The 18,975-nt window shown below is 36.9% G+C and overlaps 1 protein-coding gene across 1 annotated transcript in view; it reads left to right on the top strand.

Moving 5' to 3' along the window:
- Window positions 1–5,295: 5,295 nt before the first annotated feature.
- Window positions 5,296–18,975, top strand: part of LOC131029345 (E3 ubiquitin-protein ligase KEG) — a 54,345-nt gene continuing 40,665 nt past the window's right edge. Inside the window, exon 1 of the mRNA XM_057959793.2 lies at window positions 5,296–5,729. The gene's annotated coding sequence lies outside the window, so the exon portion shown is untranslated. The remainder of the gene's footprint in view (window positions 5,730–18,975) is intronic.

Raw genomic sequence — 18,975 nt, 5'->3', positions numbered from 1 at the left:
ATCTTTAACTTGGTACTTACCTAGTTGAATGAACAAAAACATTACATAATTATTATGACCATTTTACTGCAATATTTATAATTAAATGTAGATGACTATTAAATGATAAAATACTTGGAACAATCATCACAACATTGTGTGCCCCCTCTTTATTGACATCCATGGAGGAATGTTATTGTTGATAACAAAAACTGGCCACACCGAGTAAACAGATCTCATCTCTCCAAATGGATTGACATCGTCCGCTACCAATGAAATCCTGAGATTACGAGGTTCTTCTTTAAAGTGTGGCCACTTTTCCTTTATATCCTTAAATGTTGAACCATCTGCAGACATTCGAATAATGTCATCTCGACTTTTATTGCGTGCATGGTAATCCATAAATTGTGTCAAGCTAGTGCAGTTGAATAATCGTTGCATACGTGGAATAATGAGAATATAACGAAGAACCTTGTTAGGCACCTTTTTTGTTATTTGATCTGTTCGATATCTACTGATATGACATTCAGGACATTCTGTTGAAAATTCATGTTGTTTATCATATATAATATGATCATTGGGACAAGCATCTATTGCTTGATACTCCATTCCAATATCTTTAAGAATGGAAGATAATTCTTGGTATGAGCGAGGTGGAATATTTGATGGTGGTAACAAAAACTCACCTATCAATGTACAAAATATTAATTTGTTAATATAAAGAATATTAATGGTACATGATTCACCCTTATTAACTATAATGACATATACAACATACCTTAACATGCGTGAGATTGTTATGTTGGATAAACCATTCATAACCTTGAAGTTCACCAACAACAATACAATAGAGATAAGAGTTGTTTGGGAGCCTTCATAAAGGGGCTCTTATGCCTTCTCAAGTACAGGCAAATCATGAACAACATCAAAGTCATCTTGATCATCATGATCGGCTACGTTAGTACTAAATGTGTCATGGATCGATGTATTTGTACAATCATCTTCAATTGTGTTTTCTAGAGGATGATCACCATTTTCCATGGGATCATTATCTTCAGCTTCGATATTCACACCTCCATGTTCCTCCACTTCGAAAAACATATTCTCTGGGTTGTGTTGGTCCATAGCATGTGCCCTAGGGAGCTCGACTTACATAAAAATGATCAACATAAATAATCCATGATCATGATCTCATCATGAAGTGATTTCTTATGTATATAAATTGTTAAAACGATATAATGAATAGCTTAGCAATGGATGATAATCATGTCCCCCTTTAATGTGAGCATGCTGCCTACAATGTTTCTTAGTTGTTTTGATTAGAAGTATTATAATCTTTAAGCCCTTACAAATTTTGCAGGGACAATAACATTTTCCATCACCTTTTCTTTTCAAGTTAGACCTCAATCTAGCAATTGTCTCGTTATTTTGTTCTTCGCTGATATTTTCTAACATGGTCTTTCTTCACACGCAAAAAAATCGGGCTATCGAAACTTCGATGCATAACCTTCACAAACTATGCAAAAGGATATTGCAAGTACGAAAGTCTTCTTAGAACTAGTTATATATAAGTTGAAAAGTTACTTAAACTTTGACTCTCTTCAATTATGAAGACTATTTTATTTAGATAGTTTTCTTGGCTAAAAAAAAAGCTTGATTTTGGCAAGTTGATAAAAAATATTTGAGTTTTAAAAAAAGAGAAACCTTTTTATTGTGTCATCTAATAGAATCAACTTAGGAATGATGAATTTACGAAGAAGTCAATCAAGTCATTCATAATGTATTAAGGTTTTAATTTAAGAATTTTAAGGTTTTATCATTCATAATGTGGTTTTGAGTCAATGACATTTAGGCTCATTCCATATTTAGCCTGCCAAGGCATAATATTTCTTAGAATTTATACAATCAATCAACATGAAACCAACTTCATATAAAAGAGAATTGAATTGACTATTAGAATCCAAAATATGAAGAAACTTAAGTGGTTACATTAAGAGTTATAATCAATTCTTTTGCTGTAACCCTGTCAACAAGGGTTTTATGATAGTTTTGACAAAAACCATTAGAACTTTCTTTATAATCCATGGTTGACCTTCAAACCTATCTTGAATTAAAGATAACTCTTCATTCTACAACCTCAAATAGGTTATTAGGGGCAAAAGAGAATGAAATATTGGGACAAAGAGACAAAAGTCTAGTTGTTCGTTAAAAACCCACAAAAAGAGGAAATAAAAATAAATGAAGAGAAGAAAAACCCAATATACTTAGCAGAGCTTCCACGTGGGACTGATAGTTGGAACTGGATATTAGACAATTATAATAAGTCCAGTAGTCAACAAAAAGTCTGCAACTCCACAAAAAGTGAGAAAAATGACCAAAACCTTCCTGGACAGAGAAATTTTTTGGGCTTTTGCAACTTTCGACATATGATAATAGCAGGTGGAATGAAGAGGAATGACACCTAGACAAATTTGACCAAGGGAGATCCATTTAAAGATTTCTCAAATCTGTTATATATGATGGGCAAAATAAGGCTATATGCACAAGGGGGCATTCAAGCAAAAATTCCAAATGTTAGATTGAATGCCAACACACTCTACAACTGGTGCCAAATTGAACTATGGAAGATTCAAATGCTTATCACCTTATTTGATTTTAAAAGTTTTTTCTATGGATTTAACAAAACTTGGAAGTTGAAGTCTATTTTGTAACACCACAGATAAATATGTGGACATCATTGCTGCTTATGTCCCAAGTCTGGTATAGTAAATAGGGTTTACTTATTTTTTAATTTTTATACATACTTTTAGCCTTTATCTAACATAATCGATAATTGGAAGACTTTTCAATAACTAGGAATTGTAGCATTAGGAAAGTAAAGAAAAACAATTAAATGAGAACATATCGGTAGGATGACAAGCTCAAATTTATGAGACACACACTCTGAAATGAACTTGTCTGCAACCAAATTTACATGATTCAAACACACAACTTGCAAGTCCACAAAAATTTACAGGCATGTGAAAATCTACAAGAATTTCACCCTCTCCAATAGTTCGGTACCTTCCAAACTAGCTACTCAATCCTTTAATATCACTTGCTAGACAACCCAATTTTAAACCAGACTAGGAAAAGATAACAAGATGGTTAATATAAATTTGTTGTTGTTAATTAGGAAGTCGAGAGTTAAAGGGAGAAGGACATGTCGAACCCGATTTGCAAAGAGACAAAGAAACAAAGGAATTGGCAAAGGCAAAGAAATTGTTGATTCAATCTGTCGGACGTGGTTTTCAAATGAACCCGCACTTTTTTTTTAATAATGCCTGTGGTCATTAGAATTCTGACTAAAATGGGATTCGTTGAAAAACGTCGTCGACATTTCGACATTTTCGGGCATTTAAAAAAAAATCAAATTTGATCACAAAATGCCTTGTCCGTCGGAATTTGAGGCCAAATGTATTAGTGCTTCCCCCATTCGATCCGTTCCAAATAGGCTTTCTTGACCCCAACACCAGTCCTCCTTCACACAGTTGTGCATGAGCCAAAAGACTATTTCACTAGGCTCAAATTCTAGGCAGCAAGCTAGGAACAAGGAAGTGATATCCATTTTTGTTCGATATCGATATTTTGCCTTTAGGTATTCCTTCCCTAAGACAATTTTCACACTGCATATGAAGGTTGGCTCAGAGATTTTGAAGACATGGGTAAGACGTTCAACAGTGATCCTTCCCCAGAAAGCCATTGTGGGCTTGATGGTCTGCAATGAGAAGTTTGTTTGCATCGTGTCACCTACCTTACACCGTCCATGTTTTGTAATTATGTTCTATTTTAAATAGAACATAAATACAAATATTTTATTTACGCACATTTGAACGACTTTTTCTCATAATGAAAATGTATATTTATGGTACAAAATGAACTTCTTTCTAATTTAATGATCAAGTTGATTTTGTAACTAGAAGTCCATTTGATAATTTAAGCCTATTCCCTACGATTTGAAGAATATAAGGGCAATTCTTACTTTTTTTAGTTAGTAAAAGATTTATATAAACAAATTTTTAAAATAATGTATCAACTTCAGATGACTTCTATGCAAATGCTAAATTCTGCTTTATTTGACGCCTCTTCTCATAATCAACACTTAGCCTTCCACCTTAGTAATAAATTCACACCAACCTGTCAATTGCTAAGTTATTGATGTTGCTAGAAATTTGCACACCAACTTGGTACTCTATGTGTACGATGTAGCCATTGTTAAATGGCAACTTGCCATTTCCCACATAAGAAAACTCACTCCGTACAAACTTCAAGCCAAAAGATCTTGATCAATAGTCCCACAAATCTTAATCAACATAGTTGCCCTTTCTCATGCCTCCAACTCATCTGGTCCATGCCTGCAACAATCAATCAAACAACCTGAAGTTCCTCCCCAAGGCCATTCACCCACTTCAAAGGTCATTTCAACTCCCAAATGATAATAAGGCTGCCAAGCATTAGGAGCAATTAATGCAAGTTTCAAACTCAAGCCATCAATTTCAATTAATGCCTATAAGGCCATTTGCATCGGCTTCTTCAACCATAACGGATAATAATATCCAAGCCAATTTGAAATTATGTTCACACGACATCGACCTCCATCCACTCATCTACCTTGTCAGACCACTTGGTCGTTTCACTAACTTGGAGTGTAAGAGCCATGCTAGCATACTTATCAACTTCAATATTACACTCTCGAAGTACACGTGAAATCTTAAACTTATTGAAACCAACTAATAGTCTCTTAATAATTTGAATGATCTTATCTAATTTCCAATTATCTGCCTAAGTTTTCGAAATTGGTCTAACCATAATCTGCGATTCTCCTTCAAGATGGAGGTTATTCACCTTCAGTTTTCTTGCCATGCCAATAGCAAGGAGAGTTGCATATGCTTTTGCTTTTGCTTCATTATTGGAACCCTATCCTAATCTTTGACTGCAATATGTTATAATACTTCCGTAGTTGTCTTTTACCAGATAGACCAAGATTCGCTTTCGTTGTACGATCAAATTTCACCTTAAGCCAATCACATTTTGGAGGTGTTGAACCCTTGCTTCATTATGCAAAGGATCAACCTTTTTAAATCCATTAACGAGCCTTTATTTTTATTTTTAATTTTTATAATCATAATATAATATAGCTTACAATATGATAAAATATATATCAACGTTATCCTTAGTCTCGTAGAGATTAAAGTTGATTGACTTATTTATTTCTTTCTTTCTTTCTTGGGATATATATGCCAGTTATTGGATTTATTGTAACATTCTACCCGAGTTTAAGGCGTTTAGAAGACTGCTCAAGTACAGTTGACTGACTTGACATATTTTAAATGTGGAAGGTTGTGTGGTGCACATTCACTGTAGGAATTGAAAGTGTTGCGTACTGGGTACAGTTCAATTGCTCTTGTAATCGTATTTAAAGCAAGCAGATAAATATGCAAAATTATAGATCAGTACTGGGAAGAATCTTTTTCTGCTTATAAGGGAAGGTTTTCGTCTTTCGACAGTAATAGAGCCGTGGGAGCTCAGGCATGGCTAATTGGAATGGAGGGTTTCTTTTTGATTGAAGTTTCCCGAGCTTAACATGCGACTGCCCGCGCAAGCAGAATGTTCCTGAGCTACCAGATCTGCCTTCAGTTTCTCCTATAACTTGTCGACACTTTATATATCTTAAGCAGTCTCAACTGACACTTTAATAGCAGATTTAACAGGTAAAAGTTGTGCTATAGTTAGAATTTCTGTTTTTTGTTTTTATGTTTTTGTTTGGGCGTTAGCACAGTAGCATTTTCATGGATTGATTGTTTGTTGGCTACTTTTTAAATTATAGTTAAATTATTTGATCACACAATTCATTTTATGGGCGTACTGCTGTGCAGTTCCAAACTTCTTAGCCATTTTCCTGGTTTAATTTAAACTATGAATAAATTTATAAATGAAATCAATAGAGACTTAAATCTTCTGTAAACATGATAGTCTATAAGGGAAAACAAAGTTGGAGAATACTTGCACTGATTTTATTTTATTTTTTCGATAATGGGCTTTTTTTCCTCGGTCATATTTTTCCCTAAAATTTAGTTTAATTTGTTTAGTAAATTTTCCTTAAAATTATGTAATTCTTTTATATTATTTGGATTGAGAAGTGTGATGGAATTGATTAATTGGATTTATCATCGAATAATATCTTTTTTATTTCTTGAATTTACTGCAACTTTTGTCCTGGCTCTAGTGTGTCCGGACAAAGGTACGCCTAACAAGTTGGGATGCAATAATTTTGATAATTTAACACTTTTTGGTGCATCCTGTTCAAAATTAATCTCTAGTTAGAGATGCTTTTTCACTTGAGCTGATCCCATTCTCATTACTTTCCATTTACTTAAAATCGTTCCACTTAATGCAATATTTGATGCAAAAATTCACTCATATATTTTAATCCAAAGCTCTGTAGAACACTCTAATGGAATGTGGAAATATCATGTCTAAATTTTTTCCTTTTCTTTGAAATGAATTGAGGGATTTTTATTAGACTTTATTCTGCGTCCGCTGCAGGCAGCTTATTTCACTACTTGAGCTCATCACATTCTGATTACTTCCCAATTTGTTAAAAAATTATCTATATTTGACAGGGTTTGGGATTTGACAAACAATTAAATTTTGTTAAACACCCAACCAAAATGATATCACCTATCTATTGAACATTTTTTATGCTCGGGGCAGCTACACTTGTCTAAATCTTGCATATGCAACTAGTTGCATGTTGACAACACTTTCAGGGATTTAGTGGGGTCTGCCTAAATTATCTGGTCTGCTTCCTGGGTAAAATTTGTCTTCTTAAAGGACATCCCTGGTTGACTCATGGAGTTGCACAATTACCATAGTTTGTTTGGCATGAGACCGTATGAGGCACTGTATGGAAGAGCTTGTAGAACACAACTGAACTAGTTTGGCCTTGAAGACAATGTTACAGAAAGACTTGATATGATTAAAGAGATAGAAGAACAAGTTGTGCATATTCAATAGAGTTGGTGGAGGTGGAAGGATAAAGTGTTTCTTAGAAACAGCTTGTGGAAAGGGCTTGAGAGATAATTTAAGAGATCCAAGTTGTCTCCTAGGTTTGTAGGCCCCGTTGAGATCTTAGAACAGATTGGCCTAGTAGCTTATAGCCTTGCATTACCATACAATCTAAGTGGAATTCATGATGTCTTTCATGATTCTATGTTGCATGGGGATATCCTAGATTCTACCCATGTGATTGATTGGTCTTCAATGGAGATGGATAGAGATATTTTCGAAAAGGAACTTGTGCGCATTCTAGATCACTAAACAATCTAACTTTGGTAGCGCACAGGTTAAGGTGCAATGGAACCAACTTCAGCAACTTGGGAGAACACATGGGTGATACAACAATTATATCGAAATCTGATTTTTCTTATAAAAAATAATTGATTTATTTATCATAAAGTACCAAAATTACAAAAAGAAGTAAAGGGAAAAAATAATAAGGAAAAATATACATAGTCTACTATTAACTAACATTTGAAGAGCCAAATGGCTCACCAAGCAGTTGGAGGAACAAAATGTAGAGAAGGGAGAGTGATTTTGGGTCAAGTGGTTGGTTTTGGAGTGGCATGGAGGAAAAGAACTTGACAGTTCATTGCACAGGATGCCATTCCTCCCTTTGTAATTAGAGTGAACTGGACACCATTAGGGCATTGTAAGGGCCAGGCACAATAGGAAAAATCGATGGGGAAACAACAACCATAGGCATAAGAGGAACGGAAATTTTATTAACAACACACAAATCAGGAATAATGAAAGATTGGAACATCTTAAAATGCCTTGGAGAAAAAACTTGATCATTCCCTCCAAAATCTTGGAGATCAACAAGTTCAAACTAAAGGAGAGGGCTTGTTTTTGCTAAATGGTTTGGAAGAAGGCCTGGAAGAGATTAAATTGTAGATTGGTGGAAAGAAAAGTAGGGAGATGGGATAGTAGTAAAGACACTTCTAAATGATTTTTACATCATTGAGTGCAACACACTTGATTAGAAAAGGGAGATTTTGAAAGGAGGGCCACAAATGATGGATGGCTTGGGGTTTTTCATCAAGGATTGGGAACCTAACTTTAACGCAATCAAGCAGAAGATGGGAAAAGTCTCGAATTGGGTTAGACTGAAAATTGGAGTGAGGAGTCTCTTAGGGTAATTGGAGAAGAACTGAGCACCTTTGTATCGTTTGATAAGGAGTCACTTGAAGGGAACGATAGATCTTATCCTAGAATATGCTTGGAAATAGATCCAAAAGGAGGATGCTGGGAGGAAATAGAGATCTTATTGGAGGCAAACCTTTGGCAGCAAAAAGTAGAATAGAAATTTCGAGGGTAAGGAGGGAGTTTGGAGAAAGTAAGAACAAGAGGGTCCAAGAGGAGGTAGTAGCAATGGTGGACTCGAAGAACAAGTGTTTCAATACCCTAGAATGTAAAAAATATGGGTACAAAATTTTGCAATTTTTAAGTTCCATCATAAAAGTAATGTTTTGATTCAAAGAGTATTATGGTAGAAGGACTTGGAGTGAAATACACTCACGTATCACTAGGTAGTCTCACATGGTGGAGAAGCTAAGCAATGGATTGTGAGGCTTTGTGATGGTGGTTTGAAGCTGTTCATTTTTCTCAAGGAGGCTAGGGAGGCTTGTGTCAGTTAGTAGACATGGAGTGTGTGTTGATTGCTAGTGTTTCTTCTTGTGGTAGCATCATGACTCATTTGGAACTCATCAAGTTCTTGGGTGCAGATGAGAAAATTAGATTTGGTGTCTTTTTGACCATGAGGATTACCATTCTTTGTAAATAGATGGAAAATCTATCAATAGTTTCATAGATTCATACGCTTTCCTTGAAAAGTATCAAGGAAAATATTGGGAAAAGTTGCCAAGCAAGATATCATCACTTTGAGTACTTATATTTCTCTAGCGTTCATGGATGATAACTTGGAAGAGGTCAAAGTTGGAGTTAAGCAGTTGTTACCAATGCGCTTGGAAGGCCCTTCATTAAGTATTGATAATATGGATGAGTTGATGAAGGTTGTAGTGAAAGTGGCAGCACTTGAAATTAAGATGCTAGAATGCAGTCATTGGCTGGCAATAACAAGAGTTTTGCTCATCAACAACTTGAAAAGGAGAAATGTTTCCCAAGTATCGTGTTGCCATAGCTAGATAATTCATTGAGAAGGTTTGGTTGACTATTGAGAAGGATGGAACACTAGCACTAGCTTCACTAGATTCTTTAAATTCTTTAGTCCAGATTTAGATGTTGAGGAGTGTTTAGATTAGTCATTTGTGGCTAATTCCATTTTTGACCATTTTCTATTTTTAGGTAGATGAGGAGTCCCTATGTTTAGGCTGGTTTGTTCTTTTATTGTTTAGATTAGATTTGCTTCCACACATCTTTCTTTCTATATTTTTTTGTAACTTTTAGGGGTTACTTTAAGACTTTGATTTATGAGGATAGTTCATTATTGTTTCCAAATCCCTAATCATCATATTTATTGTAAACTTTAAGGGCCTGGGGTACACAATATTCTCATATGAGTTGAAATGAAGCTTATGCTTTAGAAATTATCATTCTTGTATTTGGTTCATGTTTTATGTGTGTGCGTTTGTGTAAGGTTTTATTGAGCAGATTTAAGTGAAGAACAATGTTGAGCTTTATGTGATTTTGTATAAAGAACAATGTTGAGATTTGTATCAACACAACCATTCATATTAGTAAGTGCCTTTCTATGCTTCTAAGAGTGTCTTTCTAAAATTTTGCATTTGGTTTGGTGTTCGAAGTAGTTTTTGTTTAATCCAATCGTGAGTATGTGGATCTTCTGGTCTTTATTTTCAATGAGTTAGGAAGAATTCATGATTTGATTTATTTTATTTTAATTGCATGTTTTTATTCATTAAAAACCTCACTATGGGAGAATAACCATTTAGATCTTGTGCTCATTCTTCAAGAATAAAAAAGATAGGTCAAAGTTTACTTTCAGACTTATAGTTATTTAATTCATGCAGAACTCCCTTTCTGATGTTGTAAGTGTTCATAACTATGACTCTTGCTTATGGCCTGGGGTTTAGGAGCAGTGTTTCATTTTAGGGAGCTTCCCTTGCTACTTTGAAGAGATGTTTATTCCTATGTGCTGTTCTGTTTTGTGATATCTGGAAAGAGGCAAATTTAAATTCTAACAAGGATGAACTCCACCTTGTCACCAAATCAAGGCCTGCTAGATCGTGAATTGGTATGTTGCAAACTTGTAGTTCATGAAAGTTTAATTAAACACACACCGAGGCTCCATTCATTTAATTATGCCATTTGGATTAGAAGCAATGTCTGATGGATGAGTGGTTTATAGTTTGTGAAACTCAGCCAAGGCCTTATACCTAACCTTGTTTTAGTGTTGTAGTCATGAAAACTTAATTAAACACATGGGAATGCACAATTTAGTTAAGAACGCCCTTTGGCATATGATTTGCATTTGATGAGTGACTGGTTTCTATTTTGTCAAAATTTCCAAGGGCCTTCTAATTGACTTTGTTATGTTGTGCCAACTTTTTGACTGCTACATTGATACGTTGAACTTGGTAGATGAATTTGCATTTAGCTTGTTCTTATATCAATTGCTTTTTCTTTTCCCTAGGCCAAATTGTTTGCAAAACTAGCCATTAGCATGTGGCATAGTTTAAAAACTTGGACTCATAGATTACTTTGTTGACCCAAATTTTTTAAAGATCTGTGTTAACTTTGTGTAGAATTAGTGTTCAAATTTATGAAATAGCTTTGAATATTTTGTAATAATTGAATGCCCTTAGTCTATTCTTTTAAGTCGTCATCGTTTTCATGTGTTATATGGCTCTTCAAGATCAAGGAATTGTGGATAACATTCCAGAGATCTATATTTTAATCTTTGGATGGTATTATTGTTTATATTCTAGTTGTCAAATATTGAGAAAAGTTATTAGTGAGATGAGATATTTTTAAGGTCTTTTGCTCTAACCTCAAAAATAGATAGGTCAAGTTTGTTTAAGTTATTTCATCTTTATGCTGAGTGCCAAAGAAAAAACTATTCATTGTTTTAGAATTAGGACTAAATTAAATTAGGGAACTTTTCTAAATTAAATTAGGGAACTTCCCCTATGAATTTGAAATGAGGATTTCCTTAGCCGCTATTTTTCTTTGTGTTGTCATGAAAGTGACAAATAAAAATAACAACACGAACAAATATACAATAGAAGATTCCAACAGGGAAAAACATGATTGAGGCATGAAGAGTAAAGGTAAATTCACTAAAGCCGGAAGTAAAAAAGAAAATATTTATGATGTTTTGAGTAGACTCTAGAAAAATAATTTTTAAAGTGAAAGAAGCTTGTAGCTTTTGGTTTGCAAGCATTTAAATGCCCATCCATTTGGATTTATTATGCCTCATCTAAAAATACACTTGAAAAGAAAGGCCAGTAAAATATTTAACGACAATGATGTGTGGGGAGTTGGTAATGAAGCCTTAATTAATAAGACTTTGAATATTGGAGGATAAAGGTTCTGTTGGTGTACGTTCTATCATCTACCAAACATTAGAATAAGATACCCAAAGGTATTCTATCCTCTCCTGAAAAATCACCACTGGCGATTCCAAGGTCTATATGTGCGAACAAGCGACTTTAGTGGGATAGCTACTTGGGTAGTGTATGCTGAAAATCTCAAGGGGGACTTACGTTTACGAATGTCTTTCAAGCTTTTGGACTTAGATGGATTTATCAATTTTAGGCTCCCTTTTTTTTTTTTGGATTTTTTTGGATTTAGACTTTCAAAAGGGAAAAAAGGGGATAGGGTTTAAGAAAACTGATCTAAACCTACGAATTCTGGAGACGGTATCAACTAGGTGTTCTCGAGAAACCGCACTTTGTTTCGCCACACTAAGGACAACTACACAAAGTGGGTGCAATCTTCAATGGGTTGTGCTTATGATTGAAGTTTTGGCATACACTGGGGATAGGCTCAAACTAACTTTGCACATTGAAATGAAAATCATGCATTCACCAAAAGTATGAGCAGAGATACACCATTTAATTATTACTTATCAAATCCTTCATTTAACTCTAACAACTTTGAAAGAAAATCTAAATTAACTTCTAATTAATGTGTTGAGGAAATTCAAACCATGCCAATCACTCAAATAATAGAGATTACAAGGCCTTAAGAGAAAGCGCACATGCAATGTATTATTTGAAAAATGACCTTCACGCAACAATATATCAAAAACCTCACACTCTCCAAATGAGAGGAGGTAGCCTTATATAGTTTTTCGAAAAATAATGAACGACCGAGATCAAATAGTGATCAAGGGCCCAGATTGAAAGTTACAAACCTTAATTAGGGTTTCTCAAAACTCTATCAGTTAGAAAGAACAAGAAGAAGACAAGTGGCGTAGCTGCTATTATTATTGAGGTGAGTGTCCAGTTTCCCCTTTTGTAGATTCAATGTATTTGGACATAATAAGTCACACTTCCTGGTCACACTTGGCAAATTTCTGATTTGGAAATCGACCATGTCCACGTCATCAGTGCAGGTGGCGAGAGTATCTTCCCAGCCGAGTGCTTGTGTCAGGAAATCTTCGTCTATGCGAATGAAGCTCGAGACTTTGGAGAGATTTGCCTTGAGAACTGGTCCTGTAACTTTGAAGAAGTTTCCTTGAACTTTGTACCTCAAATTCTCTGCACACAGATGCTTCTCTCGCACCTCATCCTGTTGCAATATCTCAGCTGCCACAAGGAAAACCTTGTCTTGAATATCTCTGACGGTTTTTTCAATTTCTACACACTTAGCCTCGGATTTTCTCAGAGATTCAGCCTTTGTAACCAAGGCAAAGTACCAAGTGCTGAAATCATACAGGTCACCAAGCTGGATGACTTTTTTGTTTACAAGATCCTGCCGAGAAAGTCCTCTAATTACCTTTAGATATGGAATAATCCTCTTCTGAATATCCTTCATATCTTCCCAAGTTTCAGCTATGTCTCGAATTCTGCTCAATAAGGAAGATGTGGATTCATGTGCTGCTATTAGGTTCTCAATGAGTATGTAAGCACGTTTTGAAGCATCCACAGTCCATTTTTTCATTTCTTTGAAGGTTGCCTTCATGTCTTCATAATCCTTTAACAACTCTTGTGGAAGAGGTATGGGCAGAGTAACAGGTACCTCATCTCGATTTAGTGGTTGTTAGAGTAATTGGTTTTTACTTGATTAATTAAACAATATTTGTTTAATTCTTTAAGTTCCCAATTATCTTTTTACACTTAAGCTAACATTAGGTGCATATTAATTAATTATTATGTGCAAGCCTAGGGTTTTCCCTTTTTAGGGTTTATTGACCTATTAGAGGTTGATTTTTCTTTTCATTGTATTATCTTTTCACAATACATTTTTTGGTGAATTGGAGCTCTCATCTTTTGAGAATATTTTTTCCTGTGTTTTGTGTGTTCTTCAGATTATTGCTTCCTTGTTTCTCTTTGTAACAGGTTATTCAGCTTGCAGAAGATATTTAGGCTATTGTGGGATTGTATTTCTCAACTCCAATAGAGGTTTCGTCAAATGTTGAACATATCTCTTCCATTGCTGATTCTCTTCCTCAACCTTCATTCTTTTTTCCCTCTCCTTGGCTAGTCTTGCCATGTGGACATTGCAAGAATCATAAAAGTCTTGGATCTCTTGAGCCTGAGTAGGCTTACCCAAACCCACTGTAGTGATCTCATAATCTTTCGGAGTAACATCGTCCTGAGTTTTACTGTCCTTCGGCACAGCTATCTAAAGTGTTCGGAATCCTTCTCTATCTCTTTGAATCAAAGAGAATCTCTTGGCTGGTTTGGGCAGTCTTATCTCAATCGGTTCACTCACCATAGCCAAGAATGCTGCCGTGTTCTCCTCTGAATGATCCTCTTTAGGAGCCTGAGCCTTTATTCTTTCCTTTAACCAATCTGGGATGGTTGACTGCTCCATGCCACTTTCATCAAACTTATCCTTTGTTTCCTTTGGTCCTGTAACTATACCATCTAGGAATTCCCTTGGAAACTCAGGTTTTTTAATTTCTACATTCCTAGCAGATTTGAGCTCTTGGGCTGGTTCTTCCATTACCTCTTCCATTGAAGGGGAAGGAGCTCTTACTCCTATATCAATAATCATCCTCTTTTCATCAGCTGTAGCCTTGACTGGAGTAGCGGATGCACTACTTAAGGTCGAATGACCCTCATCAGATTTATACTTTCTGCTTGCATCTGTGACTACTTTCTTTCCTTTACCCCCCAAAGAATTTTCAGTGGGTTCTTTCCTTTTTCTAGATCCAACACTTTTTGGATTTGGAGCATTGCCTGAAGAGATACCATGGTTGGAAGACATTGATTCATTGGTCCCCATGAGATCATATGTGAGATCGGTACCTTTGGATTTAAGATCCTTTGTCTTCTCACCTGCCCACCATTTCGAATATTCAATTATTGGTCTCATAAGGTCACTCAAGTCCGACCTTTCAAAATCCGACCAATTAACCAAGGCAAGGGGCTCATTTCTCAATTTGTCAAAGTGAGGCTGCTCAAACTCGAGATCATCTTCAAGCTGATCTGCTACTCTAAATACTTCTGTTGCTCTAATCGAATTCAGGGGAAGTCTGGACCACAATCTCTTTCTGACTTCAAAACTGTCAGTTGCATCAACCCAATAGTCTTCGAGATTCGGTCTATGCTCGAATATTTCTCCATCAACCCTTTTCATCTGGTGAAAAGGGTCAAAATGTGTTCTAGCCTTATACTGAAAGAATGGGTACCAAACAAGCTCCTTTTCAACACTAGCAGCAGCCTGTGATGATGGACATGTCTCCAATCCATTTCCAATAGTGAGAGAAGATGTTCCTGCTTCTGCTTCTCTCTCTGAACAATCATATAATTTTCCAGCTGCCTAACAACTTCAAGCAACACTACCCTGTTGGTGGGATACATAGGTAACTTGTAAGGAGATCCAGAGAATCCTTGAATTCTCAGATAAGTAAACTTAGGATACTGGATGTACTAATGCTCGAATCTGTTGATAAAATCTTTAGATTCTTGGGAGAGCCTTTCATGCAGACCACCTTGGAGTGTCTTAGTAATGTGCATTAAGAATGCAGCGTTGACTCTTTTGAAGTGAAATTTTTCCTCTAAGTGCAACTGCGGGTAGCAATTGCAAACAACAAACTGATTTTCTTTATTTCCCACTTCTCCTCTACAAGGGAGTCCTCTGTATCTGTAGGTTCGAGCAAGAGAGTACACCAGATAGGAATTCATATAGAATATTCTGTTTTTCTCTAAATTCTTCTGTTGGTCATCAAGATTATCACTTATAATCCTTGCCCAATCAATCATCTTCACTCGGGTATTTATCTCATTGATGAAGTAGTACATCGAAGGCTCAAATGGCGCGCCTTGTGGACTAGCCATGACCCTGTTTAACAAAACTATCAAATCTCCAATATCTTCCTTCAAATATGCTCTTATAAGATCCTTAGGTAACTTGGAAGCACCTTTCCTTGCCTTTTCCAACCATTGATTAATGTTGGCCTTATATTCTTCAATGTTATCTTGGTATAGCCGTGTTGCTTCTTTCTTCGTCATTTAAACAGGGTTAGGATATTCAGGGATGCGGAAAGCTTCCCTGATAGCAACATCGCTGACATTTGCCAAGACTCTCCCATCAGGTGCTATGATCTCTCGGCTTATAAAATTGTAGTGCTTAGAGTATTCTACTACCAACTCAATACACTGCATCGCTAGAAGGAAACCAACAGCCTGTACAATTCCATTTCTCATCATCTTTTTGGGAGTTGCTGTAGGCATAAAGTTGTCTAGGCCATACATTTGCTGCTTGAACTCCCTCAGGTTGATATGCCCCAGGTTCGACCAGCTTCTACTTAGACCTCATCTTGGATTCTGGAGGGGAATCTTTATCCACCTGAAACTTCATCCTGGCTGTGAGGAACCTGCAAAACAAACAAACTTAAGTTAAATTCTAAACTTTCAGGCGTAATTTGTGAGTTTAGTGGCTAAGTAGTGTCGACGTGTTCTTTTGACGACGTCGAACACAGAATAAAGTCACCAACGGTCACCTTATCCTCTCTTGATCAAGATCAGTCCGTATGCTAAGATTGCTTAAAGTTCAAACGGCTAATTCCAAGGTTCCTTCAGTGCGTGGATGTGACTCAGTTGTTTGATGGGTTTGCTGTTAACCCAAGGGGCCTTACGTGTGTTCAATTGAAAAAAACTCATGCAAGCTCAAGGATTTCTAAATGGATGATTTGCAATGAAAGCCCTAGTTTTAGATTATTTTGATTTTTCGAATTATGCAAAAAGTAAATGAGAGTAGGGTAGAGGGGACTATGCTAAAGCTAATCTAATCCTAAGAATAGGAGACGGGATCACTCATGCAAAATCAAACCACGCTTCGCTTCGCCAGTAGAGCATAACTACGCGAAGGCGGTGCAATCTTCAAAGGGTGCGTAGAGGTTTTTCAGATCACCAATATGGACCATCAGATCGAACAATCTTCACTGATGATCGAAGTTAAGTGTACACACATAACAAAAGGCTCAGGCTAACTTTGCACGGTATACAACAATCAACTGTACACCAAAAGTATGAGCTCAGATTCTGCAACAAGTACTTCTATCAAATCCGGTTCTCCTAATATGTAAGCAAATCTAATCTAACTAAAGAGAGCAAGACCATGCAGATTGCTAAAATAGAACGAGAATACACCCTCAAAATCGAACAATGTATTAAGTTGGCTACTTCAACAATCTTGATGCAACAATCTCAGATAATAATCTCTCTTCCTTTTCAAATGAGAGGGGGTCACCCCTTTATATAGGCCTTAGGCCATGCAAACCCTAATTAGGGTTTCACCCCAAAAGATTCTCCACTCAAGATGCAACAAGGTGGGAATCGGCAATTAATAACCCATCATGCCCATATACAATTAATTCAAAAGCCTAAAATAGTGCCCACTAGTGCATTAAATGCACCCCACTATACCGATCATGCCCAAAATATAATAAACATCTCCATGCAAGGAATAAATGCCCATCATTCTTTATGCGACGACGACATGCATGGAGAATCTATCATAGAATCATAAATAAGGCGGCTGCATGCAAGAAGATTCCTCATGCGACGACAACATGTATTGACTGGACCCACACTTAGTCAAAATACCCCCAACAGTAAATACGCCACCACTATTCGACTAAAAGATTCTCGTCCAAGAATGGACGACCATTATCCCGTTCATTTATGGCGTATGCAATGAATTTGTTGATGACAACTTCTAGCTCTCCGATGGAGACACTTGGCACATTTTCAATGTCAAATTCCATCAAGGCAATTTCTTTTTCACTCTTGGAAAAGAAGCTCTCCCACTCCATCATGATTTCTTGTGTTTTCTTCATTATACTAGAAAATGAAGAAATGTTTGCAAAATGTTCCTTAGGGAATGAACCTAAGAAGAAGAACTCATGCAACTAAGATTTCAGGGAGTTCACTGTTATTCCACCGTCATTGAGTTTCCTTACGAACAATGCCTCAATTGCATTGATGATTTCCTCCTGCACCCCTTTGATGGAATCTTTCAAAGTAAAGGAGTCTACGCTAAATTTATCGAAAGTGTTCTTTCCTGAGCACACGACGTAGAACCATCGGGGAAAGTCATAAGCTTCGTTCTCTTGAATTACTTTCCCATCAATCAGAATTTGCCTTGGAATCTTCATCAGGGCCCTGAGTTGTGGAATGGTTAAGTCTTGGTATACGTGCACATCCTCCCACAATCCTTGTGCTGTCTCCAATCTGCTCAGGAGGGCCACGAACTTTGAATGAAGGTGAGCTAAGTCCTCGATGAATTGTCCTGCTTCAGTGTAAACATCTTCTATCCATTCCCTGGAGTTTTGCGCCATCGTTCTAATAATTTTCGCATCATCAACAACTTCCTTAGGAAGGGAGGAAGGAGGAGTGAATGAAGAACCTGCCTCCTTGAGGGGTCTTTTGAAACTCCTGATGTACTCGCCTAGGGCTCTATTTTCTTCTCTCAGCCGCTTACATTTCGCCTTTGATTTCAGCATCTTTTCCGTCATGGCTAAGGAAGATTCTTCAAAGTCTCCCATTACTTGACCTGTGGAAGCATGGCCAAGATCAATTTGTCTGATAACATAATCCTCCAGCCTGATTTCGTTCCTGTCTTTGTCTACTGCAAGCTCAGCAATGTGCAGGGTCCGAGATCTAGACTCTTCCGTGACAACCTTGGAAAATTTCCGGGGAGCCTTCCTTTCTGCTGGCTGATCCATCTTTTTCAACAATTCTTCCAACTCCCGGGCTGGATCAGTTTCCTTTTCTAGTTCCTTCTCAGCCTTCCTACCAACCTATCTGGAGCGGGGATGGAGTGACTATGAATCTCTACGTGCTCCTGCTCCTGTGACTCTTCTTCCATTTCGCCAAGGATAGCTTCCACAAAGCTATCCTGACGAGCCTCCTCCTAGTGTGAGGGACTTTCTGGTCTTTGACTTCTTGGCTGATGGTGTCTCTGTGAAGCGTTAATGCTGAGTATATCTAGTGCCAGAATGCTCTCTGGAGGTGGACCTGTTGGATGTGAAAACATCTCTACCTCCTGCACACTCGAGGAACTCGCCGGTGAATGCTCCCTCTTTGTCCTTGCTCTCTTTTTTGGAGGTTCTTCCTACTGGACTTCTTGTTGAACCTCCTATGGAACTTCCTGCTGGATATCCTTCTTCCTTGTTGTCCTTGGTCTTTTTGGGGCATTTTTTCCTTTATCAATTTGAACTTCCCCTCCTACCTGGGCCTGTGAAGAGCCTTCGGTCGCCTCACTGTGGGAATCTAGACTTCTCATTAGTTGATATGTCAA

This window comes from Cryptomeria japonica, chromosome 10 (assembly GCF_030272615.1).
Source record: "Cryptomeria japonica chromosome 10, Sugi_1.0, whole genome shotgun sequence".
Lineage (NCBI taxonomy): Eukaryota > Viridiplantae > Streptophyta > Pinopsida > Cupressales > Cupressaceae > Cryptomeria > Cryptomeria japonica.
This window is presented reverse-complemented; position numbering and strand designations above follow the sequence as displayed.